General features: G+C 48.0%; 1 long non-coding RNA gene and 1 other non-coding gene across 2 annotated transcripts in view; one reads left to right on the forward strand and one right to left on the reverse strand.

Moving 5' to 3' along the window:
* LOC123620221 overlaps positions 1-24212 on the reverse strand; it is a 132919-nt gene extending 108707 nt beyond the window's left edge. Inside the window, exons 1-2 of the long non-coding RNA XR_006728788.1 lie at positions 24151-24212; positions 22477-22578 (exon numbers count right to left, since the gene is read on the reverse strand). This is a non-coding gene — a long non-coding RNA (uncharacterized LOC123620221). The remainder of the gene's footprint in view (positions 1-22476; positions 22579-24150) is intronic.
* Positions 24213-27770: 3558 nt separating this feature from the next.
* LOC123621306 lies at positions 27771-27911 on the forward strand. Its single transcript, XR_006729046.1, has one exon. It is a non-coding gene; the product is annotated as a U4 spliceosomal RNA (small nuclear RNA).

The raw sequence follows: 27911 nt of genomic DNA on the forward strand, positions 1-27911 counted from the left end.
AGGGATTACTGCTTAACAAAGCACTGTGATGTCTGTGGGGCTAACACGTTCTTCTACAACACAGTTTTTGGGACTGCATAGTATACCTTTGTGTGAATTGACCGTAAATTCTTTAATCCCTTATTGCTAAACACTGAAGTTGGTTCTAAACATTCACTTTTATCATAACAAAGCAATGAACATCTTTATGCATGAATATCTGTGCGTGAGAATCTGATCATTTCTTTGGGATAAACTCTACAGTTTATTTAAATAATGAGACTTGGGGCAGAGATTGGCTAGTTATACACAAAACCTATTTCCTCATCCTCCTGTGCATGCACAGAGTACATTTCCCAGCCTCCTTTGTGGTTAGGCGTGGCCAGGTGACTCATTTCTGGCCAAGGGAATGGAGGTAGAGTGATGCCTCCTTCCCCACTGGGCCAGCCCATAACACCTCCCATGCTTGCCCCTCCATGTCCTTTCCACTTCTTCCAAGAGTCCTTAGAAGCCACATGTTGAAAATGGAAGAGTCACAAGCTAGAAGAAGGCTGGGTCCTTGAATTGCCATTTGAAGAAGAACTGCCCATTTGCTGGCCAGGAGCCTCTGTTTTGAATATTACATAAGCAGGAAATGAACTTCTACTGTGTGAAGCCACTGAGATTTGAAGTTTCTTCTGTTACGGCAGCCAGCGTTGACTGATATAGGACTCCTGCCCTCACTTCCCATACCTGAGTTCAGTCTCCACGGGGCAGCTCAGGTAGTAGAAATGCAGTGGCCCCTCCAAGGTTCCCTCCCTGGCCACTGTGCACTTTCCCAGTTCCACCACAGGGACCAGGGGCCAGTCCTGTTCTCAACAGCCTTCCTCCCTGGGGATTGGCTGGGCCCCCGCTGAAGCTGCCCGACCCAAACATTCACCTGAAAAGACCCCAGAAAAGGCTGCCAGCTGCCTGTCCTGGGACTTGCCCTGTAGCCTCTGCACCTGGAAGGCTAACACCAATTTCTTTCTACAAAGCAAAAAGAATCTACACAAGTCACAGGATAAATAACCCCACAGATTATAAATAACCTATTCTCCAGGCTCACTGGCACGCATTCTGCGCTCGGAAACCTCTATGTCATTTTGTCTCTATGTCTCTTTTATCACAAAGCAAAATGGACAGTGGTGGCCCTGTTCTGGGAAGGGCTATGGGTTGCTGCAAATGGAAGCATCTGAATATGACTGCCCGGGGTTTGGGTCAGCAGGGCATGTCGGCTTTTCAGTCCCCCTCAAAAGCCCCTTCCCCTACTGTGCACTGGGGAGCCCGCTCTGCAGTTGGGAGACAGACGTTCCATGTTCCTTCGGGGAGGCTGAGGCTGCTCCATCATTGTGCCGTGACTGCCATCTTGTGGCAGAGAGAGAGCGAGGCAGCAGGGCTTCCCTCAGACATCAAGAGAACCCAACCAAAGATCAGCCTCCCGAGAGCGCTGTAAGATGATGGTCAAAATCAAAGTCGCTTCCTCTTGCTGCCTCTCAAAGCCCTTTCCTTTGCCTGCCCCCTGCCCCAAAAATCCATGATTTCTGTTTAGCATTCTTCAAATCATCTATGCTTTAGGGATTGTCTGCAACTAGATTTTTTCCCATTATTATAAAAATGATATATGCACATCATTTAAAAATTAAAACATGACTGAAGACATTAAGAAAGTCACAAGTCACCCCAAATCCAGCCATTCTGAACGAGCCAGCGTTAGTACTTGGAGAAAGTCCCTGCAGACATCTCTCTCCGTGCCACCCACAAGCAGAGAAGCAGCATGGCCCACAGTGGTTCAGAGCTTGGGCTCTGGTGCCAACCTCCTGGGGTTCCTGGCTTGCTCTGCCACTTCCTAAGACCCTGGGCAAGTTACTTAACCTCTGAGAACCTTGTTTTCTTATTTTAGAAATAGGGATAATAGCGGCATCCCTCTCATAGTGTTACTATGAGGACTTCCTCCATAAAGATTCTGCACAGTGCCCAGTGTGTGGGAAACCTTCACATGTCAGCCATTGCTATCATGGATGGATGAGCAGGCAGATACTGAAATATGCTTTTACAAGAAGGATATTTAACAATGCATGTTATTTTTCACTTAAAAAAAAAGTATAGACTGTGAAAAGAACAGGGATAGGGCACCCATAATTGGAGAGACTAGGAACTGAGTAGTTGAATCCTCCCAGGTCCAGAGGTGATTAGCCACATGTCTCCTGGCTGGCTCTAAATCCCTGTCTGGTTTCCCCCTGCCATCCCCAGGGAAGCTGCCTCTAGCCATAGCAATCCCCACTTAAGCAGTTCCCACTCAGGAGGAACAAGGAGCGTTAATAACCAACCAGGGAGAAACAGAATTAGGAGAGGAAGCCTATCCTGCTGCTGGCGCGAATCTATGAGCTCCAGGGACAGGTGCTAGCTCTCACACTGTATTGTCCCAGCTGGCATGTCATGGATGCTTGATCACGTATACTAAAGGAGTAAGTGAATGGTGGGTGGGCCTGGAAGGCCAGGCCTAGAGAGCCACTCCCCGGAGATGCCCACACTGAGAAGCCGCTCTGACAAAATTCCTGCTTATTATCAACAGACGTGGTCCACAATGGAGCACTTCCCCCCAGTGCCCACAGAAAGTACCTTAGACATACATGTCACTTAGTTCTCTGGGTTAGATATTATTATCTCCATTTTGCAGTTGGGTAAACTGAGGCTCGGGAAGACAAAGAAATTTACCTAGGGATACAGAGCTGGTAAATAGCAGAGCTGGGTCAGGATCCCAGTTGTCTGACCCCAAAGCTCTTTCAAGTTCTTACAGCAAAGAGAAAGCAATAATCAACCCATTTGCCTGTTACTTCCAAAGAACTTCAGGAAGTTTCCATATCTGGCCTCAATCCACATTCAGTCTAGTCAAGGAATCCCAGAGGCAATCTGAAGTTTGCTTTTTAATCTTTACTTCCCTTAATAAGCACCAGGTAGAATAAAATCTTGGCCATCTAGAACCCTCATAAAACTGGGGTGAATGGGTGGGTGGGTTGGTGGGTTGGTTAGTTTGTTGGTTCATTCCAAAGAGGTAACCCTAACTTCTTCAAAGAGTCATATTAAAAAGTAATCATCACAATCATCCAGGAAATGTGATGGATATAGGGGTGACTCCCTCCCTCTGATCTCTTCTCTACAACCTATTGCCAACACAGCAACTAAAGTGTTAAATTAAATAAGCAGGAGGCCATTAGCCTGAAGCTGTCTGGTACTTTGAGTTCCTAAGAAACAAACTGAAACCTAACTAAGAGTATATATTTTGTGACAAATAGCCAGGTTTCAACCTATCACAGCCAAGCTTCAGCCAATCACAGGTAGCCAACTGATCAGACCATGCCCAAATAAGGCAAATGCCTACCTGTAGCAGTCAGATGATTTCTCTACTTTGCTTCCACTTCAACCTATAAAAGCTTGCTGCACATGTTGCTGGGTGAGGCACTCTGAATCTCTGAACCTCTCCTGGGTCTGAGTACTGCCTGATTCATGAATTGTTCTTTGCTCAAATAAATTCCGTTAAATTTACTTTGTCTCAAGTTTTTCTTCTAACAAAAGGGACTGACCTTTCTCTAAATCAAAGCCATCCTTGCTGCTCTCTCACTCAACACCCTTCCCTGGCTCCCTACCACCAAAGAGTAAGGCCTAAGGCCCCTTGCGTGGCACATAAGAACCTACACTGCCTGGCTTTAGCCACTGCAGTCGGCACTGCCTCCTCTGAATAAGCCCGTGCCTCTATTCAAGCTGTTTCCTTTACCTGGAAATCCTTTCCTACTTTTTACATCAAGAATTCCTTGAGAAACACCAAAACCCAGCAAAAAGGAAAACAAAATAGTCACCCCTGGAAAGCTCTCTCTCTGATATCCCTCAGACAAAATTACTCACTCCCTCCTTCGTGTCCAGCTAAAACAACTGACACTGCCTGTGTCTCTTTCATGGGCACCTAGTAGGTGCTCAGCAGGTTTGTTGATTGTGCAGAACGGATGCAGAATAACCCAAATGATCTGAGACAACCCTTAAAGGAAATAAGCCTCTGGTAGAAAGCCTATCAGAGCCCATACATTGCTCTGTCCAGGGCCTCAAAGCCACTGACAAGGATGAAATAAAGCAAGGGCCATTTCTGCAGCTGCAGATGGCATCATGCAGACCACACCTCCTTGGTGCCCTCATCTACTGCCCAGTAACCATGTGTGATGCAGGCCTCCTCCCAGCCCCTCGTGGAATGGACCTGCCCTACCTCTGACCACCCAGAACCCAGAGGCAGGTGGTTGGACTCATTTGTGTGCTGAACTGAGGGTGAGATGGCCAAGTGAGGCAGACCTGACCACCAGGGCAGCCTGCTTTCCAGCCCCCCCGCTTCCTCATCTAGGATTTGAAGAGTTGACCCAGAGTCACCCAAAGCAGGAAAAGGAGCCCTGAGAACAGTCACAGGAATAGAAGGAAAGCTCCTAGTGGGGTCTTTTCTCCCTTATTGTTGGGATCTGCCATGTAGGAATGGGGCATAAAAGGCTACGTCCAATTCCCCTTGGGAATCCCAAGCCCTGTAGGACAAACACAGGCTGGCAGGCTAGGAATATGCTCAGAACAATGGCCAGCCTTTGGTCAGAATGACAAGGGCAAGGGCATGGACATTCCCTCTTGCCCAGGAGAGGGGCACATACCCTGGGCCTGATACTCCCCTTTCTTCCTTGGTGAGTGGAGGCATGGGCAGGTAGGGACGCCCCACAGAAGGGCATGTCCATGGTGAGGCCCTGGGACGGGGAGCACAGAAATCTCAGAAGTGTGTCCCAGGACTCCACTAGCCCACAGATTTGGCTAGTCCTGAGAAGGCCTCTAGGTCTCCTCATATACTAGTTGGCTTTGTAAGCAGACATGGGATTTGGATTCTAGAAACCTGGGTTCAAGTCCCCATCCAGCCACTTACTAGCCATGTGACCTATATAAGACACTCCCCTTTTCTGGGCCTGAGTTTGCTCAGGAGCATGACAGGGTGAACTGAGAGCTATCTCCATGGCGTCATCCCATTGTGACTGTACAGGCCTCAGTGGTGGCTATAGCATGGGGGAAGGAGAGGAGGAGTGATGTGTGAGGTTCCTGCTCAGCTTCGCTCAATGCCCAGATGTAGCAGATGAATGACTGGCTATGTTTCCACTCTTACCCTGTCCACCCGAAACATGCCTGCCCCTTGTTTAAGGCAGGAGACTTCTGGCCTCCATCTTGACTCCATGTAAGAAAGACATAAGCAGAGTGACCCACAGAAGGTCAGGAGAGATGTGGGGACCAGCTGGGCAATCCCCAGGCAAGGAAGGCAAAGCCCTGGGAGTTAGAGGCAGTGCTGGAGTTACCCCAGGACTCTGGGTCCACCTCCACAGGGGGCTGCAGGCTTTGTGGCTCATCCTGTCTTGCTGACAGATTGCCCAGAACCGCTGGGGCCAAAATGGCGCTAGAGGAACTGGTGTGGTGTGCACAGAGTGTGAATGTGGAAATTATTAATTCTATGAATTCAGATGCATTACAGCCCAATTATTTGCATGATCTCAGCAACGGCAGTTTCGTACATTTGGAGTTAATTAAATAATTTTTCTATCTTACAAGAAAGTCGGGATAATGCAATGGTTCATTCTGCGGATTCAAAGAAAGCAATGGACCCCGTCCCAAAAACACAAACTCCTGATTTTGAAAAAAATGTCAAAGGGGCCCCAAACCCAATGAAACCCACAAATAATCTATTAGGTGTTCTTGGACCCCAGATTAAGAACCCCCAGAGAAGAAAGACCTCAGGCTTTTTAGCTGAGGTTCAAATCTTGCCTCTATCACCTACTAATTATATAATCTTGGTCCAGTTTCCAAGCCTCTGAGCCTCCATTTCCTCATCTGTGAAATGGAGATAATACCTCCTCCCTTGTAGGGTAGCCGTGAGATTAAAGGAGATGTAAAACCTCGTAACACAGGGGTGCCACAAGGCTTACAGTCGGTAATGATAACTAATAGATACTGAGTACGTTCAAAGTGCCAGGTTCTGTCCTGTGCACTTTACCTGCACCATCTCGGCAACACTAGGAGGCAGGTACTATTGTGATCCCTGGTTTATTAACAAGGAAGCTGAGACAGAGAGGTTAGATTTGCCCAAGATGGCACAGCCAAATGGTGGACTCCGGCATCCATGTTCCTAACCACCACCCCATATTGTCTCATTGGCCAACAATTTAATCTACTCCACAAGTGTGGTTTTTTTTAAATAGATGGATCTTGGTGAGAAATGAGTTGACCCAAAGGCCCCTTTGCAAATCTGCCCATTTTGCCCTCTTCTAGGAACAAAGGCAGAAGAGCAGTGTCCTGAGCCCCGGTCAGTAGACACCCCAGAGGTCAGTCTCCCCGCATCTCCAGTGGGCTGGTGCTTTGAAGACACATGTTTCATGTGCAGGCACTGCCTGAACATGCTTTACAGAATCACCCCAGCCAGTTCTCACTGTAGTGCCGGGAGGTAGATGCTACCACTGGCCCCATTTTACAGATAGGGAAACTAAGACACAGGTTTTAAATGTCCCCCAAGACCACTGCTGCTCTAAACTACTTTCCACCACAGGGTCCCACGAACGGTTTTAGTATAACATACGTGGTGGTTACAATCAGAAGCTCTGGGGTCAAATCCAGTAAAAATGGGGGATTTTAGGGAGGGAGGCTAACTGAGCACAATCCATATACTGCACATGGGAGCTGTTTCTACCCAGTGGGAACTGCTTGAGTGAGTCGGGGCTCAGCAGATAGGCCATCCCAGGGCTGCAGTGGAGAAGTAGAGGAAGTGAGTTGGCAGATGTGAGTCAGAGAGTTGGTGGGCGAGGCAGGCAGCACTTTAAAAGAGGAAATCAAAGACCTGAACTCCAGCTAGAAGGGCAACCCATTCTGATTTCCAGAGCCCCTGGGAAAACTCACCACCCATCTGCCTGCAACTCAGCACTCAGTGCTCCGGCGTGAGCAACAGCAGAGCACAGGAATAGCCCTTGCCCCACCCCCTCCAGCCAGGGGAACCAGATTTCCTTCTATAGCTCTCAATTCAGCCTAAAAATAAGCGGTGGCAAGTCAGTGGTGTAGGATGGAGACTTTCCAAAGGAAGAAGTTCAGGGCAATGAAAAAGCCAACACCCCCTTTTGCATATGCGTCCTGATGCCCCTTACCTTGCTTTAAAATAGTGATTCCTAACCTTGGCCACAGAGTGGATTACCCGAGGAGCTTTTTAAAAATACTAACACTCTCTAGGGATGGGACCTGGACATTGATATGTCAGAAATGCACCAGGTGGTCCTAATGTGCAGCCAGAATTGACAATCCATCCTTGATTCATCGCCCACTGTGCCTTATCTGGGACAGCCTCTCAGACCCCTCCTACTCAAAGTGTGGTCCCCAGAGCGTGTGCACCAGCATCACCTGGGAGATTGTTGGAAACACAGAATCACGACTCCCACCCCAGTGCTCTTGAATCTGGGTCTGCCTTTTAACAAGATCCCCAGATGATTCATGTGCACAATAAAGTTTGAGAGACACCAGCTTAGATTCCGGGTCTTCCTACCCACTCACCAGCCCTTCCCATCTGGACAGTCAGTGGCTGTTCAACTCTGCACCTCCCTCAGCCTGAGACGGGAACCAAGATGCACGCCATGCCAGAGCCCCAGGTTTAGCACGTCTCGGCACCAGCTGGGCAGCTCGGTTAAAATACAGATACCCGGGCCCAGGTGCATCTAACAAGCCCTCCTCGCCCCAGGTGCTTCTAACCCAGGTGGTCCAGACGCTGTGAAGGGAAAAGCTATTATGGTGGAGGGCACGCAGGCCCTGGAATCGGGTACACTACACCCTAAAGTCTGACTCTGCCACTTGCCGTCTATGTGAACTATAAGAGTCACAAACTTCTCTGAGCCGGTTTTCTCATCTCCAAAAATCAGGATAAAGACATCTCCTTTACAGTGATGTTATGGGTTGTATTGTGTCCTCCAAAAAGATACATGTGGAAGTCCCAACCCCCAGTACCAGAAAATGTGACCTTATTGGGAAGCAGGATCATTGCAGATAAATAAGTTAAAATGAGGTCCCATTGGAGCAGGGTGGTCCCTTATTCTGATGTACCTGGTCTCATAAGAAAACACACACACAGGGGAGAATGCTCTGTCACAACAAGGCAGGGATTGAAATGCTATAGCTGCAAGCCAAGGAGCACCAGGGATTGCCACAAACCACCGGGAGCCAGGAAGAGGAAAGAAAGGGTTCTTCCCCGACAGGTTTCAGAGGGAGTGTGGCCCTGCCGACCCCTTGATTTCAGACTTCTAACCTCGGGAACTGTAAGAAACAGTACATCTCTGATGTTTTAAGCTACCCAGTTTGTGACGATTTGTTATGGCAGCCCTGGGAAACAAATACAAGTGGGGTTCAAGGATTAGGGAGCGAACATATGGGAGTTCCTACAAATAGGAGGTGTCGGTACAGGAGGGTTCCCGTCGCCTGTATCCCATCTTCTGGCTTTCCAGGCCTTGCTGGCACTCAGACAGCACTGCCGCTGCCCACTCCTTCAAGGAGCTTTGGGTCCAGAGTGAAATGTCAGAGAAAGTTCTTTGCAGGGTGATACACGCAGAAACTCAGTCCTTGCACCGCAAGCAGACAGACAACTGCTCTCAGACCAGCGTGATCAAAACGTAGCTCTGCCTGTGCCCAGACTGCAGCAGCAATGACACCCCTGCGTGGCCCCAGCAACTGTCAGGAGCCCAGAAGGAAGCCTTCACTCTGGATGACCCGCTCCCGCTCCTACCCACACCCCGAAAGCAAAAACACAAAGGCTGGATCAAAGAACTAGTCAGACTTGGAAAATAATTTCAGAAAAGTCATAAAATCTTAAAAGGAAATTTGAGCGATGTCAACTGGATGGGGTAAAGGAGAAAAGAGATGCAAGAACAAGGCGATTTGAATATAAAAAGCAAAGAGTTGCTCTTAGAATGAGTGAAGAATCATAAGACATTCCTGCCACCGAAAGGGGACTTAGAAACCATCTTCCATCCCCACAGCTGAGAGAGCAACAAGCTTGTCCTGAATCATTTTACAGACAGGGGACTGAGCCCAAAGACAGGAAGGATTGCCCAAGGGCACATAGGCAAATAAGTACATAGCTGAGACATATGCCTCCCAGCCCGGCTCCCTTTCCACACTAGAATTCCGGGGAGAATGCTTCATTCATTTGTCTGCATAAGATTGTCGCATCCAAGCTGGGGTGATTGTAAGTGGTTCTCTCAAGCCAGAAAGCTAGGAGCATGTGAAAGAAACCCCACAAGAGTGTAGTAGCTGGGATCTTGCCATGGGAGTCAAGCCAAAGCGAAAAATTTTGTTTTGCCATAAAAAAATCAGACCCAGAAACTCTGCCAGGCAGCAACTGTGGATAGTGCTCACCTGAGCTCACCTGTAGACTTTGCTCCCATCACCCTAGATTGTGTCCTGACCCTTTGTTATGAATGTGTCCCCCACCCCCAGAACTCATAATGTTAAAGCCCTAATCCATAATGTCATGGTATTAGGAGGTAGGGCTTTGGGGAGGTGATTAGGTTTAGATGAGGTCATGGGGGTGGAGCCCCCATGATGGGGGCTTATAGGATTAGTATCCTTATAGAAGAAGAGACCAAAGCCCTCTGTCTGCCATTCGAGGACACAGTGAGAAAGAGGCTGTCTGCAAGCCAGGCAGAGGGCCCTCACCAGAACCCGACCATGCCAGCACCCTGATCTTGGAATTCTAGCCTCCAGAGCTGTGAGAAATGAACGTCTGTTGCTTAAGCCACCTAGTCTGTGGTATTGTGTTATAGCAGCTTGAGCAGAGTAAGACACCCTTAAAATCCTAGAACGGTTTAGCTGGAGAGGGCCTTAGGGGGGTTCTGGTCAAACCTTCCAGGGGAGGAGCTGCCCAAGGGCAGTGCTGAGTCAGAGAAAGAGTCACCTTGAACTCAGGTCTTCTGGCTTTAATTCCATGTCCCCACAATTCTAGGATTTTTTGGTTATAAGTATTATGGACTGAATTATGTTCCCCCAAAATTCATAGGCAGAAGCCATCATCCCCGATGTTACTGTATTTGGAGATAGGGCCTGTGAAAAGGTAGTAAAGGTTAAATGAGGTCATGAGGGAGGAGACCTAGTCCAGCAGGACTGGTGTGCCTGTAAGGAGAGGGAGAGACACCAGGAGAGTCTGGACAGAGGACAGAGGAAAGACCACGTGCGGGAAGGTGGAGACAACAAGGAGAGAGACCTTGGGAGAAACCAACCCTGTCAGCACTTCGATCTTGGACTTCAGCCTCCAGAACTGCAAGAAAATAAATTTCTGTTGTTGAAGGCACCCAGTCTGTGATATTTTGGTATGACAGCCTTGGCAAATTAATGCAATAAGGAAGAATCCTCCTCAGGCCTCCCTCAAGTATTGGGCATTTATTATAAGGACATACCAATGCAAGAGAAGGGGAATTACCAGAAAAATTCAGGAGACTGACCAGTGACTGGCTGACACCTATAATCCCAACACTTTGGGAGGCCAAGGCAGGAGGATTGCTTGTGACTAGGAGTTTGAGGGCAACATAGCGAGACCTCATGAAGCTTATGAAGAATGCAGATTTCTTGGCCCTAATCATAGAAATTCCTAAATCTGGGTCAGGGCTCAAGAACCTGCCTCTACACAAGCCCCCACACTCATCCGTCCACCCACAGAAGATGGTTCATGGGCCTCACCCGGAGTAACACCACCCATGCTAAGGACCAGGGTATCTGAATCCGAACCTGTGCTTCTGTATCACCCCAGTCCTGCCCAGAATCCCTCTCTAAGGAAAATCTTAGTGGGTCATTCCCTTGCTCAAATAAAACCTTTCCCCAGCTCCCCATGCCCCTACCCCAGCGCCAAATCCCAGCCCTGAGCCTTCATGACCTGGCCCATTCTTGCTTCTGCTGCTGGCCCCCAACTTTGTGCCCCACAGTTTGCCTCTGTGCCTTAGCTAATGCTGTTCCCCCAGCCAAGCCTGCCCTTCCCCTCCTTTTCCACTTGACAAATGCCCATTCTCCCATCAAGACTCCAGCTTTGCTCAACCTGGAGAGAGTCGACTCTCCCCACAGCCTGCCTTCCCTGTAATTGCTGCCCTGTAACTGTCGCCCTTTCTGACTCGGAAGGAAGACAGGACTGGCTCTCGTCCATCTCGGATTCCCCAGCCCCCAACACAACAGGGGTGAAATGTTGGTTGCAGCAACTGGAGCTGATTCCAGCTGCTGCCCACCAGGCTGCATAGCACGGGACGGGGGTGGAGGCAGCTCCAGAACCCAGAGGCTCCTGCTGAAGCAAGATGGAAATATTCAGACAGACTCTTGGCAAAACTTCTCTTCTCTCTACAGTGGAAATACATGAAAGGTGCTGGCAACAATCACTGTTTATTTTACCTTATTTTTTTAATAATCATTGTTTAAACAATAATAGCAAGATGTTTCTGAGTTCCCGAGAGGTGGGGGGGCTGCCCAGAGGACAGGCTGTCTTTCCCAAACATGCCACAAACTGAGTCCTGCCACTCTCAACAAGTCAGAATGAGCCAAGTTCTTTGGCAGGTGCCAGGAGCATAGCCTTGGTGACCCTGGAGAGAAGAGGGGAAGGAGGAACCCCTGCAAACTCAGTGGGTCACCGGATCTTCACCCAGCACCTTGGGATGCCCTCCCCTCCAAGGGTGGGAAAGGAAATAAAAGAAGACTAAACACCAAGTGGCTGACGTGGCTGCTACTTAGCAGACAAATGGGACCGCAGCAATGAATCCGAACAGGATCAGCATAGCTATAGCTAATCATCATACTGTTCGGTCCTGCAGGAAGCAGTTATTAAGGCTGGTGATGGGAGGCAGGGGATCAAAGGGCATTTTGAAAATACAGTGGACCCAGTGACACCCCAAACCAACTAAATCATGACCTCTGGAGGTGAAGCCTGGGCATCAGAATTTTTTAAAGCTCCCGGATGACTCTGGTGCCCAGACACACTTGGAAAATACTGGCCTAGATGCAGAGCTGGGAAGATAGCACCGGGCGAGGCACCCGGGTGTTCGTTCATTCATCCTGCTTCCCTGAGACCCACTCCTGCCAAGTCACTGGGCTAAGTGCGGGGAATGATAGGAGTTTCGTTCTCTGGGCTCCCTGGGTTCACGAAGCTCATGGGCTACTTCCAGTGCCCTGCAGCCCTGGCCTCTGAGAACAAGGGTGCAGTGTCAGGGGGCCAGAGATGCCATCTATGACAAGGGTTCCCATGCTTTCAGAACTCACAGATGTGGGGGAAAAAAACTTTTTTAACAAGGAAATTGATGATGTTGGTTGGCCAGCTTTGTATTAAAAAAAAAAAAAAAGAATGGGGCATTTTTAAAAAAAGAACTACCATTGATCATTAGAATCAATTCACAAAATGAATCACATTTTTTAAGTTGGTTGGACTGTAAGAACCTTTGGAGGAGGATAAAGCCGACCTGTTTTTCCAGCTGCACCCCCAGGCCCAGGAAGGACACACATTTGGAATGGAAAAATGATCACAGCAATGGCTGGTGACAGTAACAGGTGCTTATTAAACACTGACTATGCTAACCATGTGCCGGGCACTGTTGTGCAGTGCTTTTGTGACCTCCCTGAATTCTCGCAACGATCCTGGGAGGCACTTGCATCAGTTGGGGTTTCATACAAGAAACTGAAAAAACTTTGGGAATTTTAAGCAGAAAGGGATTTAATAAAGGAAATTAAGTGCTACAAAATCACTGGAAGGGCTGGAGGAGTAGGCTCTGGTTGAGGTGCCCAGGATTGATTTCCAGAACAATAAGAAGTAGTCAATTTGGGGGGATGCTACCCCTAAGGCTGCCACTAGAACTGCTGAGTCCATGACGCAGCCCTAGTGCTGTGACCCAGAGATGAGGAACCAGAATCAGAAATCTTCCAGCCCCGACTAGTGTCTCCATAACCACTGCTCACCCCAGGGGGCTGGGGATGGGACCTTTCACTTTCACTCCTTTGCTTGCCAGCAGAAGGATCTGGAAGAAGGTCTGTGCCTCTGCCTCACTTGGCCTTCCTCATCCTGGGCAAGCATCTCTAATTAGCAGACCCTCCATTGCATCCTGAACCCTAGTTGCAAAGCAACTAGAAAATGTAGATTTTTATCTTTCCAGGCTCTATAGTCCAGGAAGGCAGCTGAGAAGGAAGGTGGAATGGAGATTGAGCAAGCCAATGCACAGCGTTGCTAGCCAAGTCATAGTAATTACTCATATTTGTATATCTTACAGACAGGGAAACTGAGGCATGAAAAGGTTAAGTAATTTGCCCAAGATAACAGCAAATCAGTGATGGAGCCAGGATTTGAACCCAAGGGGTCTGACTTCAGAGTCCTCACTCTTAAAATGATTCCTTTCAAGAAAAGACAGTTTACAACCTTAGACAGCAAGTTATAAAAGAGACATACTTTTTCTTTTCATTGCAGAAAATTACAACATAAGACTTTATTTTTTGATATTACACTATCAAAAAAAATTGTCAATGTGGGGCTCTAAATTCAGCAGAACTGCCTGAAATGGACTTCAAATATTTAAGAACTTTTTAAAATAGCCATTGTATGAAATCCAGTTTCACATGTTGGTGGAAATAGAAGCATTAAGCAACACTATTTTATTCAAGATGGAATATCCTGGGAGAACAAAGAGAAGCAGAGCAACCATAGCCCCTAGAACATTAGCAGTTTGTCCTGCTGCTTCTTGCAGGGCCATGAAAAAAGGCAAATGGGAAACTGTAAAACTACTAGAAGAAAACCTAAGGGGAAAGCTCTGTGACATTGGTCTGGGCAATGACTTCTTAGATATGACCCCAAAAGCACAGGCAACAAATCAAAAATAGACAAATGGGGTTGCATCAAACTAAAAGGTTTCTGCACAGCAAAGGAAGCAATTAACAGAGTGAAGAGAAAACCCACAGATTAGGAGAAAATATTTGCAAATTATACATAGATAAGAGGCTAAAATCCACAATATATGAAGAACTCAAACAATCAATAATAAGAAAACAAATAACCCATTGAAACATGGGCCAAAGACCTAAATAGACATTTCTCAAAAGAGCACATACAAATGGCCAACAGATATATGAAAAAAATACTCAACATCACTAATCCTCAGGAAAATGCAAATAAAAACCACAATGAGAGCTCACCTCACCCCAATTAGAATGGCTATTATCAAAAAGATGAAAAATAACTAAAGCTACCGAGGATGTGGAGACAGGGGAACTCTTACACATTGTTAGTAAGAATGTAAATTAGTACAGCCATTAAGGAAAACAGTATGGAGCTTTCTCAAAAAAACTGAAAATGGAATTACCGTATTATCCAGCAATCCCACTTCTGGGTATATATCCAAAGGAATTGAAATCAATATGTCAAAGAGATGTCTGCACTCCATGTTCACTGCAGCATTATTCACAGTAGCCAAGATATGAAAACAACCTAAGTGCCCATAAATGGATGAACGGATTTTTAAAATGTGGTATACATACACAATAGAATACTCTTCAGCCTTAAAAAAGAAGAAAATTCTGTCATTTGCAACAACATGGATGAATCTAGAGGACATTACGCTAAGTGATATAAGCCAGGCACAGAAAGGCAAATACCATATGATCTCCCTTATATGTGGAATACAAAAAAGTCGAACTCATAGAAGTGGAGAGAGTAGAATGGTGGTTACCAGGGGCTGGGGGAGTGTCGGGGGGATGGATGGGAAAGGAGAAATGTTGGTCAAAGAGTACAAAGTTTCAGTTAATCGAGAGAAATAAGTTCTGGCAATCTGTTGCATAGCATGATAACTATCATTAATATTAATATAATATATATTTCAAAATTACTAAAAGAGTAGATGTTAAATGTTCTTACCACAAAAAAAGGATAAATATGTGAGGTGATAGACATGTTAATTAACCTGATTTGGTCAATTCCATAATGTCTACATGTATCAAGACATCACATTGTATCCCATAAATATATATATGATTATTATTTGTCAATTAAAAGTTTAAAAAATAAAGGAGATTAATTCTGAAAAAGAGAAAGAAAAGCAGATAGGCACCTGGAGAGGGTTCCAGAACCTTCCCATTCCAAGGCTACTTATCACAGAGCCAGGAATGCCGTAGATGAGGGAAAAGCTGATCAAGTTCAAGCAATGATTCCCAAACCCTCACGTGAGTTACAGGGCACAAGACCCAGGGGCCTGCCCTGTGGGCACTCCGGGGAGACCGACGGGCAGCGGTGCTCACCCGTGGTGGCCACCCTCCTTTCTCCAACCTTACAAATCTGACCTCTAGAAACGAGATCTAAAACCCCCAGCAACATGAGCCAGATTTTCCTTCTGCTCAGTCTTCCAACAGACAACAAGAGGAAATTTTAGGGGAAGAAAGAAAAGGTTTGAGATTAACTGCATTTTTTCATCTTTTACGTAACTCCCTTTGCTTTTCTGTAACTATGGGAAAGCATGAGTGGTGCACAAGGGTCATCCCTTAGCCAAGCATGGTAATCTTTGCTAATGTAGAGCCACGGCATGCATGGAGGAATAAACTGATAGTTAGGTAGAAAAATGAATTAATTGGTGGGTGGATGAATTGGTAGATAAATAATGTTGTCAGGAGAGGGACAGAGACAAAAACTTTAAACAATCAACCAGCAAGGCCAGAGCTAGAACAGATACTGTCTCTCTAGAACCCCTAGAAGAGGGATGTGGCTCCTTCTTCTGGGAGCCTCCTGGGACTGGACATCAAAGACTGTTCAAACTGCCAAAAGAAGCAACAACAAAAACAAACCAAAAAAACGTCATCATCCAACTATGAAAGGATGAACAGAATAATTATGAACCTCAGCAATTAGAAACAAAATAGGAAACAAAATGGAAAGAGAGACCTGTGAAAAACCTTAACACCTCTATCAACTGCCAGGTGCAAAGTGATGTTCAAACCAATCAGCAAAATTCCTAGGAGGAACCCACAGCTGCAAGAAATCATGCTGAAGTCACCGAGTCCCTGCCCTGCATGGCAGAGGCAGAGCTGTTCCTAAATCGCCTTCCCCAGGAATAGAAGCTGACCACGGCTAGGATCCCAAGGGCTGACCCCTGCACCTTGGAGAAAGACTCTAAAGTTAAAATATCACCTTGGTAGGTACTTTGTTTCTTCTCTTGCCCAGTCATGCGTTACCAAAAGGGAGGAAAAGCCGCAAGCCTCAGACCCAGCGGCCCCACTCTCAGTCTAGGAAGGAGCTCCCGTGTGCACCATCATCAGACAGATTTGTCCCCAGAGCCAAGATGTTCTCTGCAGTCTGGGTTACAATGCCCAGAAAATCAGATCCAAGGCCGCTGCCGTTTCTGCACCTTGAACTTGGTCAGTTACAGATGGAGCAGGGAGGAAGGAGTGGATGGACAAAGTAATTATCTGTTCTGAGTAGGATGGCAAGCAGGCAGCATGCGGGGAAGGCAGAACACACACAGATCTTTGGGTTTGCTTTCTACTCTGCCCGATGGCAACTGTGTACCCTTCAGCAAGTTACCTCGCCTCTCTGAACTTGCACTTCCTCGCCTGCGAAAAGAGACAGTAGTGCCTATTTTCTGATGTTATTTCAGGATTAAATATCATGCATCACAGGGCCCATCCCACAATCAGTGAAAGCCGTCATCATGGTTGTCGTCCCTGCCTGGCTCCCGGCACTGCCCCGTGCTCCAGCCCTGCCCACGGAGAGGCCTCTGAGCCCCTGTGCAGGTTCTGCCCCTCCCTCACCTCCCAGAGTGAAGGCACCTCCGGACTGAAACTCTCAGCTCAGCCTCAGCCTTCCTGGCTGCTATGCCCACCCTGATGGGGTTGTCCCAGCATGAGAGGTGGCTTGTAACCTGGTGTCTGCCTCCAATTTTTTGTCCTAATAAAGTACTCAATGGTCTTACTGAGTATTTACTGAGCACCTGCTAACTCAGGTCCCTTCTGGAACAGACACCTCTCCTGGCTCCTGCCTTGCTCTCGCTGTCTCTCTCCCAGCAGCTGGAGCCCCACTCTGAGCCCCGGTTTGGTGACAAATGCTCTGTTATTCAAAGAGAAACCTCCGTGCTAACAGAATCCTGAGCATCTCCTACACCACGGCCCCCATTGCTGGACACTGCCCACGTCAATGCCCACCACTTCATTCCTGCCCCACTCCTGTGGCAAGCTGCCTGCCAGAGGTTGCCAGACACCTCCTGCCTTCCTGCCAAATTTTTCTTCCTCTGCAGAGTGTGGTTTAGTGAAATAGACACAGATTACACAATCAGACTGCCTGCACATCCGCTGTGTGACCTTGGGCAAGTTTCTTCACCTCTCTGAACCTCATCTATGAAACAAGGATACGATCAGCTTCCCGGGGCCATGGAAGAAATTCCAGGGGTGATGCAAGTCATGAGCCTAACACAGTGCCTTGCACATAGGCAGTGCTCCCTAAGGGCCCACTCCCTTCTGCCTCCTCCCACCCTAGATGGCCTGTAACTAGTCATGACCAGCTGAATCCAGAGATATGACAATGGTCATTAAAACAAATTTGTCACTTGGTTCTATAACCAGGTGGCACATGACAGCCATTAATTTTTCACATGAAAAATGGCTCTGCTAATTGAAAAACATCAAAAAGATTGAGGTTTACACAAACGTTCAGCTCTGTTTATTTTTTCTAATTTACTTTTCAGCAGTCAGTAAGAACTTAATGAGCTCTCATTTATGGCTTCCTCCCTATTTATAGATATTAGCGCCTGTGGTGTTCTAGACGTATACACTGAGAGCATTCAGCCTGGGCTGCAGGGCCGGTCGGGAACAGTTACAATACCCAGGTGAATTCCAGACCGGCGTTCCCACTCCCCAGAAACTTAGCCGATACACTGCTGGTTAGGAAAACATCTCAGCTGGTACTTGCTATTAGTTAGCTTCTGTTTTCCTCTTCTCGGGCCAGATCTTTCTGGCTGGAAGTTCTTTCCATTGTTTTATTTGGTGTGACATGAAAATAGATAACATTTATGGAGCAATGACTCTGTTTCAGGCACCGTGCTGTGCACTTCGCATGGATTATCTCGTTTCGTGCCCATCGTGATACGACGAGGAAAGTACCAGTGTTAACCCTGTTTCTGATGAGAGAACAGAGATGTCGGGGGAGATTAAAAATTTGGAGACCCAGTTCTTTCTGGGTCCAGAGCTCGTATTTTTACCATTGGTCTGCACAGCCATATCCTCTTTTTTTTTTTTTTTTTTTTTTTTTTTTTGAGACAGAGTCTCGCTTTGTTGCCCAGGTTAGAGTGAGTGCCATGGCGTCAGCCTAGCTCACAGCAACCTCAAACTCCTGGGCTTAAGCGATCCTCCTGCCTCAGCCTCCCAAGTAGCTGGGACTACAGGCATGCGCCACCATGCCTGGCTAATTTTTTCTATGTATATTTTAGTTGTCCATATAATTTCTTTCTATTTTTAGTAGAGACAGGGTCTCGCTCTTGCTCAGGCTGGTCTTGAACTCCTGACCTTGAGCGATCCACCCGCCTCGGCCTCCCAGAGTGCTAGGATTACAGGCGTGAGCCACCACGCCCGGCCCATATCCTCTTTTCAACAAGCAGAGCCCCAACTGACGCGTTCTGCCTATTTGAGGAGAGAGAAAGATGGAGACAGATCACTGAGCCAAGAACCAGGAGACCTGAGCTCAAGTCCCACATCTGTCAAGGGTTCTCATGACCTTGAGCAAGCCCCTCACCCTCTCTGCCTCAAAGCTTAGAGGTCTAGGGTAGGGTTGGCGCCAGAATATTAGCACAGACCCTTCTTCCCCTCCAGCTGACCAGCCAATAAACCCAACAAGGGGAATTAGAGTATCAGGTTTATTAATGGCCAGTTTTATACCCAATAACTCCCAAAAGATAGAGCCCTCTGACCAAGCTGGAACGGCAAACACAACCTGGACAGAAGCCAAAGTGGAGGCCTCCTCCTCCTCCTCCCTCCCCAAATTGGGATCTTGGAGCCCACATCACCTGGGCAGGCACAGGGGGAGGACAGAGCTCCTTGAGTCTTGGGAAAACAGGTCAAAAAGAGAGAGGGAGCCTCTTTCCCACTGCTGAGGCACCAGGAACCCTGCCCGGCAGTAAAACACAGCTCAACTTGTTTCTAGTGAAGAGAAACAAGTCAGAGGGCAGAGAGAGGGACAGAGCTTATACTGCAGCACTTCCCTGAGCAGACAGACATGACAGCAAAAGGTCCCTCCTCTGTGGGCCAAGGTGGGGGCCTGGGGAGAGGATAATAAAGAGCTCCCTAAAATTCTTGACCTGTAAACCAAAGGGCTGGACACTAAGGCAAGAAGTGACTCAGATGCGCCAGAGGAACGGCTGCAGTGATGCAAAGTGAATGGATTCAAGAAGTTTGCTTGTACCTGGCTGCAGACTGGCTGTTCAGTGGGGAAAGGTTAGTTCCTGGCTTGGAGAAACTGAGGGTGATCCCCTTGGGTTAAGGACCCTGTCTTATTCATTTCCATGTCCCCTGCACCCTACACAGACGGAGCCTGGCTCAGGGTTAGGCTCAATCACTATCTGTTGAACTCACGAGAGAATGAACAGAAGGGCCATGTGCAGTCTCCTCCTGAGACAGTAGGTTCACAGGGCTGCTCTGAGACTGGATCGTAAGCCTTGCAGTGCTGCAGGGATGTTACTCATGTAACAACCGTTCATTCTGATTCCAATCACATAATTAAAAGCCAAGGCAGCAGCAGTTTCTCTACAGTAGTGTTTGTGGGGAGATGATAGAAAAGGAAATAATTTACTCGAGACAGCAGCATGTGACAGCTCAATCACTGGTGTAACCACAGACCTCAGGCCTTGGGAGTATATTTGAAACAGCCTGGAACCCCGGGCTCCTGACTTGTATTCTGGTCATTTTTCCCTATGCTGCAGGGCGGGGGCAGGGGCTGCTGTGGAGGTAGAGCTACACACAGCATGGGACTCCACAAGGACCCTGTCCACAGCCTGGCGTGAGATCTCTTCTTATGAACTGGGTTTGTCACCAATCCTAGCCTTGCTGTCATGCTATATGCATCAAAGAATAACCATCCTCTTCTTGGACTTCAAATACCAATGCCCAGGAACACACAGAAATATACGCCTAAGCTCTCTCTCTGTCTTATGTTGACAACTGAACCAATGAGTTCGTGCAAAACTCCTAGGTAACTGGACTGGGATGTGGTCCCAGATACCTGGGCCAAGGTTCAGGAAAAGCTTTTCCAAGGATGTGATATTCAAGCTGATCCTAGAAGACGAGTACTCAGGGGTCAGCTTGGGGAAGGGGATGGGGGGAACTCCTGCAGGGAGAGGGAGCAGCACTTTCAAAGTCCTTGAGGTAAGAGAGCCTGTGGTTATCCCACCAGACCACGCTGCCTCCCAAGACCCCATTTTATGCATGCAAAGAGGACTTCTCCAGTACAACGACCTCAAACCATATTAAGGTAAGGAAAGGGAAGGAAGAAGAGATCTTCCCCTTTCCAGTCTTCCAAAATCCTTTTCAGCAGACCCCTAAACCTGGGAGATGCTCCATAAAAATAGAGTTGTGAGATCAAATAAATTTGGGGAATAACCACATGCTATATCCTCCTCTTGACAGATCACACAGTTCATTAACCATTTAAAGACCTTGAGAAGTGCCGCAGCGAACAACATGAGTTCTCCAACTCATTTGACTACTTTTGCAGTCAATACCTATTTAACACTCCACGGAATACACATCAGGGAAAGACTTCCATAAATTAATTTCAACAGGCACGTGGAAAGTGCTCACTCCGACATTGTCCCCAAGGCCCAAAAGCCCTTTAACAGAACCGTCTATGGCCCCAAGTCTCCTGCACAGTCCCAAGAGCCTCACAGGTGCCCCGGTCAAGCCCCAGGCTTAAGGTGCCCATCCCATGACAAGGGGCATGTGGAGTGAAGCGCACACGCCCCGTTTGATTCCTTGGGGGAAGGAGGAGGAGGCATGACTCGAGCTGGCTTAACAGAGATTTACTTCCCCGACCTCCTTTGGAACGGATATCCTGCATGATTGAGCCGGGCTTTGTTCAATTCTCAAAGCAATTTGCCGGGAGTGAGAAAGGAGCACTTAGAAAAGCAAGTTGGTCAGTCCTGGATGATTACTTCTTATTCCAAAACAATTACTGTAAAGGTAAAATGGGTTATGTTGCTGTAAAAAATATGACTCTCTCCAAACAGTAGCACATGGATTCCCAACCAGAGCCATCAGGGCCACGGCCAAAAGCAGGCCAGGCACAGGAGCTGTGGGGAAGATGCTTCTGCCCGGCACACAGTACCGGTTTGAAACAGGATTAACACAGATGAAAGAGGGCTAGACAAGGTGGGGCACGGGGGAGAGTGACGGGGTGCCCCGGAGACAAGTACCTCCTAAGGAGTATCCTGAGGGTGTGGAAAACAAACACCGCGCTGCCTTCTCCTTCCACCTGGAGCCCCAGACCCACTGAACCTCCTCCAAGAACAGGGCCGGGCAGGATTTCTCAGTCTAGGCACTGTTAACATGCTGGTTGGGTAATTCTTCGTTGTGGGTGCTAATCCTGGGCCTTGTAGGAAGTTCAGCAGCACCCGTGGCCTCTACCCACTAAATGCCGATAATAGTCCTTCCTCCCTGCCAAGTTGTGGCAACCCAAACCATCTCCAGACATTGCCAAATGTTCCCAGGGGGCAGTGAGGGCAAAATCACCCCTTGACAACCATGGGACAAAAGCAATATGGACATGGGGGAAGGATCCCCCCAGGTCGCTGGGTCCAACACATCTCCAAAGAAAACTGTGCTCAGTACAGGCCTATCCAGAGGTTGTTGCTGTTGGCCCTTTTCTGGGCACTGAGGGAGCAGGAGTGGTCTGAGTCCCTGGACATGCTGCCCAGGGGCTGGCATCACAGCCATGTGCCCAGCCTGCCCTGTGCAGGACAGCCCGCATAAAGGGACAGACACCAACAGATCTCAGTCAGAGCCTTCCTGACAAGCCCAGGAAGCCGCTCCGGGCAGCCTCTCCCCTGCCCTCTCCTGGTTACCAATCCTTCCTTTGCTGTTGCCGGAAAGCAACTTAAAATATGAGGCTGCCTTGTAAGACTCAGGGAGGCTCAGTAGGAAGAGTCTGAGAACTCTTCCTCGAAACTAAAGGTGTTCACTGTTCCCCGGCTGCAAAACTAACAAACGATGTTGCTATAGGACGGCCTGAGTCCACTTCCCATAATTTAGGAATGAGCTCCCATTGATACCAACTGCCTGTGGAGGGCAGAGCAGGAGGAAAGCCTCGGCCTGGAGTGAGACGCTGAGAAACAGGTCCTGACATTTACCCGAGATCGCTTCCCCTCAGCATCCCCTGGTCTTCTCTCCACCATAAAATGAAAACATAGCGATACCCACCTCACTGGGCTGTTGCGAGTTTCAGGTGTGCTGTGTGTGAAAGCACTTGGCAAAGGTGGAGCACCTGGCAGGTGGCAGTTGTTTTCACCAACTCACAAGGTCCTGAAAGTCAAAAGGCAAGGCGATGTTAATTCACTTAAAAGTATACACCAGGCCACAATTTGCAGAGAAGACGGGAAAGGAATGTCTGCTTTGAACAGAGTGATTAAGAGGAGCTAAGATGGAAAAAAAAATGTGGGACAATGTTTATCAGATTTTAAGAGTGATTATTAAAATATCTCAAAACTCTTAGGTACACAGAGAAAAAATAACATTGCTCTTCAAAGTGGTCCTCTCTGTGTCTATTTTTCCACATCTTTAGACCTTTATTCTCTTTTCCCCCATTCACCTCATTTCCACTGCTGCCCGGGCCCCTGAAGTACGCTTAATTGTCACTGCCAGCCTCATCCAGAGCCACTGTGAAGCATGTAACTGCTGATGGCACCATACCAGGCACTGTACCGAGAAAATTACTACTGGTGTAGGAGGGAAGGAAGGGGTGGGGGAGACAGAGACAGAGAGGGAGAGGGAGAGAAGGAGGCGGTGAACAGAGCGGGGAGCTGGACCTGGCCTCTCTGGGGTTTTCAGTCCCAGCCTGGACATCCAAGCCTGGAGGGAGAAGGGGGACTGGAGACCTAGCATGTGCCAGGGACTGTGCCAGGTGCTTCCCGTAGCTTAGTGCATCGAATCCTTGCAGCATTCCTGAGTAGGGCAGCCTTTCCCAATGTGTGTTCCACGTAGCTCCCTGATGCATTCATTCAACCCATGTGTACTGCGCTTTCTCTATGGGCCAGACGCAGGTCTAGGTAATGAGGAAAGCAAATATTTATATAGGGCCCATTATTTGCCAGACATCATTTTATACGTGTTCATTTAATCACAACTTTATAGAGCAGATATTATTATTATCATCCCAGTGTTACAGATGAGAAGGGCTCAGTTATTGCCCAAAGTCACACAACTAGTGTGACAGGCAGACTCTCAGATGGTCCCTCATAACCCCCCCCCCCCCGTGTGGTCTCTCTCCTGGAGTGTGGACTGGCCTAGTGACTGCTTCTAACCAATAGAGTATGGCAATGGTGACAAGCTGTCACTCCTGTGATTAGGCCACATAAGATTGTGACTTCCACCTTGCTGGCAGACTCTCTTTCTGGCTGGCTTTGACGAAGCAGAGTGCTATGCTGGGAAGGCCCACATAGCAAGAAACTAAGAGCTGTCTCCAGCCAACAGTCCACAGGCAACTGAGTCCTGCCAACAATCCCATGGTCATGGGAGCAGATCCTTCCCCAGCAGAGATTTAGGATGAGACCCCAACCCTTGTCAACACCTTGATCGAAGCCTCGTGAGAGACACCGAAGCAATGACTCAGCTCAGCTCTCCTGGTTTCCAGACCCCCAGCAAATGCAAGATAACAAATATGCACTGTTTTCAGCCACTGTCTTTGTGGCCATTTGTTACACAGCAGTAAGTAGCTAACACAACTAGCAATGGACAAAGGCGGGGCTTGTACTCAGACAATCTGGCTCCCAAGTCTGTGTCCTTAACCACCGTGCTACATCACCTCTCATGTCTAAGTGAATATTCTATTGGTTAAAAAAGAAAGTCATACAAGTTTGGAAATGTTGAATCTTATACCTGAGAGAAGTCTCGTGGTGAAGTGTCTTCATCTTCGCCGGGGGGTGGGGGTTCATCTTCGCCTGACCCCACGCTGTGTTCATGTACCTTCCTGACTGCGTAACTCTCTGTTCACGTGACACTTGTGGGCTCCCACCAAACCAGGACTCCATAGAAGGAATTTTAGAAATGCTGAGGCAGGCAGAATTCCTTTTTTTTTTTTTTTTTACAGATGAGGAAACTGAGACTCAAGAGAGTTTAAAAAATTGTCAGAAGTCACACATGAAGATGGTGAGCCTGAATTTGTGGTGTAATTAGAAGACCCCTGCTTTTCCCAGTAATCTGCCCAGAAAAGGGAAGGGCGGACGAAATGACCGGGCGGGTAGGGTGAGGACGTGCTGCGGGAGGCGAGATGCATCAGGTGACTGAAACAGGCGCGGTTTAAACCTCAGCCAGCCTCACACCTGCAAGCCCTCAGTGCCCAGGTGAGATCACCTGCATGCTGAGAAGGAAGGAAGTCTCGTCTGCTAGGGCCGCAGCTGCAAAATGCGGTGAGAAAGGACAAGTGGAGAGGTGCAGCCTAGTGAGCAAAGTGAAAGAACATTCTGGAGCCTGTGTCAAGGGCATATGCAAAGCTAACTTTCCTACACGCCTCGCTTTGCTTGGACAAACAGGTCCCAAGGCCCTGAAAGTGCTGCCCATGAGTAACCTAGAGACCTGCTGTCCTCTTAGGCTAGGTGGCCACCTAGAGTCATCCCCTGTTTGAGGGAGCTTAGCATTATCACACCTAATGAGCTCACCTTTTGAACAGACCTCTGAAAAAGTGATGAGAAGGAGGGAGGAACATTGCCAAGCGGCTACACTGTTCCATGCTAGATACTGGACAAACACTGTAGCGTTTAATCCTAACCACCTTCTGAAGTGGGGACTCTCCTCCCTCTCCCATTTTACAGATGAGAAAACTGAGGTTCAAAGAGATTAAGCCATCTGCTTAAGGTAGGTAAGTGGCAGAGCCAGGATCTAAACACAGGTGGGTCTGACTCCGCAGCCCAGGATTCATTTAAATGCAGCATGAAACCGGCAGTAGTTTAGTGGAAACCCTTTCCCCTCTCCCGACCTTCCACGTAAAGGTGATGAAAAATGGGTGCATTGGGAGCTTCCAGAGAACTAGCAATGTTAGGGGAAGGCACCCCTCTCTTCAGCACATGAAACAGCCCTTGCGATGTCTCAAAAAAAAAAAAACAAACCTTGCTGCTCAGAACCATTCTAGAAGGGAATGTTTTTACTCCATCTGTGGACAAATGTAGGAAAACACTCTCGGGGGTAGCTTGGGACGTGAGGTTTTGGTTTTCTTTTAATGGCCATTTTATAAATGAAGGGGACGACACGTCCAGAAATAACAGAGGGGGAGTTTTGTCACCCAGATGTCTTGGAAGCTGCGTGGCTCAGACAGAGCCAGAGCCGGTCAGTGGCGGAGGTTCTGCCTGTTACAAAGCCGTGGTTTGGGTACACCACTGGCATACCAACACGAGCAGGATCCACAAACAGCCCTTCGTGCAGACAGGCTGTGAAAGCAGATGTCTTAGTTAATATTCTGCCAGGCTACTCCTGGGCTCACATTTCCTTCTCTCTCTGTGTGTGTATGTGTGTGTTTTTTTCAAGACTCAATCACCCCTAGATGGGCAAATAACTATGAATCACTCCATCAACCCACAAAGGAACACGGAAGAGGAAATTTGCATGTAATGAATTCACCCTCGACTCTGTGCCAGGCACTGAGCATACTTTCTCTTGTGTAATGCTCAGTTTGCAAGGTGGACCCTCCCCACTGCTACCCCCCATTTACAGACAAGAAAAGGAGGGCTCTGAGAAGTTAAGCTACCTGTACAAGACCACATGGCCAAGCCAGCACCTCACCCAGGTCAGTCTGGCTACAAAATGCATGGCCCATCCTCTGCATCATGCTGCTTCTTAAAGGAGAGACAAGGAAAAGGAAAATGAGCAAATACCAAAGGGCCCGGCTGTATGCACAATGTCTGTGCCGGCCGCCTGACACATTCAGTCCTTACAGCAGTCCTGCACGGTGGCTCCTACCATGCTCGTTTCACAGAGGAGAAACTGAAGGCTCAGAAAGGTTTGGTTAATTGCTACAAGATCGGCTGGGATCTGAATCCAGGTATGTCTCAATTCAAACCTGGGATCTCTCCACCACACCATCAACACTCACCAACACAACTCCAGCTGTCTCCTCCCAGCTCCCCACCCTCACTGCCCCACCGCTCCCCAACCCGCTCCCGAACACCGACTCAGGGAGGTAAAAACAGGGACTGGGAGCTAGACCAGGCGTTTGGGCACCAACACATAGAGTGGGGTTGGGGAACAAGGGTTGGAATCAGCCTGCTATAGTGAGTATGGATGAATTCGGGCAACAGTAGAATAGCTTTCATGTATGGAGTGGTGCGCATGCCCTGGAAGAAGGAGGGGTTTGGGGGAGGGAGAAAACAGGTATTTGTTGCCTCTGTTGTTACTGTGCTCGCTTAGCTTCAGAGGTCCCATCTGTCCAGTGGGGTCAACTCAATGGGTCCTGAAGGCTCTCCCCCCGGGAGGTGCACACGTGGAGGTAGAGCTGGCCAGTGCCCCTGGTCCAAAGCCAAAATCATCCAAGCACCAAGTGGCCAGAAGATGTCCACATTAGACTGTACAAACCCATCTTCCACACTCACCTTTCCTACTCCACCCTCCCCTCCTCTTCATTCTAAAAGATCTGCAAATGTTACATTATAATTTCTAGTTTGTTTATTTTTGCCTAGATAAGAGACAAATTGCTTTTTGGTTTGGGATTTGATTATTTTTTTTCATTTTTTCTTTTTTGGTCAGATAATATTATGTGATTCCTAGTTTTAGCTCCCTACAGCTACATTCATTTAGAGAAGCATCTTAGAATAATGAAACATATTTTTAGTAAGTGCTTCAAAAAGGAGTCTCCAAGTTCTTGCAGGAGACAAAGGGGTCTCAGCCTAGGGCATCACCCATCCATCCATCCATTAATTCCTTCGTCACCGGAATTTATTTATTTATTCAACACCTACCAAGTTATAGTCTGTGTTGGTCGCTTGGGAAACACAGTCATGAATGAGCCAAAAATAGACACCATCCTTCTCCTTGTGGAATTTAGTGTCTAGTAGAGAAGAAAGAAATTAACCTATTAGTCACATGTAAAAGAAAATGTATAATTAAAAACCAGGATAAGGGCTCGGATGGAACAGTACATGATACTTTGAGGGAAAATTACAGAGGGACCTGAGGAAAATGGCATTGGAGGTGAGATCTAAGAAAAAGGGTGGGGTGGGGAGCAGGGACGTGATCAGATGTGCATTCTGGAAAGGTCCCTGGATGCAGTGCAGGGAACGGTTTGGGAGAACGGTTTGGGAGAAGATGCACGCTCCAGGGCACCTGTGGAGAGCAGGTGGGAGGCTGCTGCAGAACTCCAGGGGAAAGGCGGTGCTACCTTGGACTGGGGTGGTGGCTACAGGGTGGAGAATAGTGGACAGAGTTCAGAGCCATTCCAGCAATATCACCGACAGACTCGGTGACAGGGGTAGAAGCATGAGGCACCAAGATTGACGATTGACTCTTGGTCCAGCTTTGTACCATGGCAGTGTCATAGCCAGTGAGGTTTATCTGAGCTGCAATTATTGCTAATTGAAAACTTTTCCCAATACCCTGACATGATGACTTGAAATACAGTTGGCTTTGGCAATTTTTGACAGTCTCTATGGAGA

This window comes from Lemur catta, chromosome 15 (genome assembly GCF_020740605.2).
Source record: "Lemur catta isolate mLemCat1 chromosome 15, mLemCat1.pri, whole genome shotgun sequence".
In the NCBI taxonomy this organism is placed as follows: domain Eukaryota; kingdom Metazoa; phylum Chordata; class Mammalia; order Primates; family Lemuridae; genus Lemur; species Lemur catta.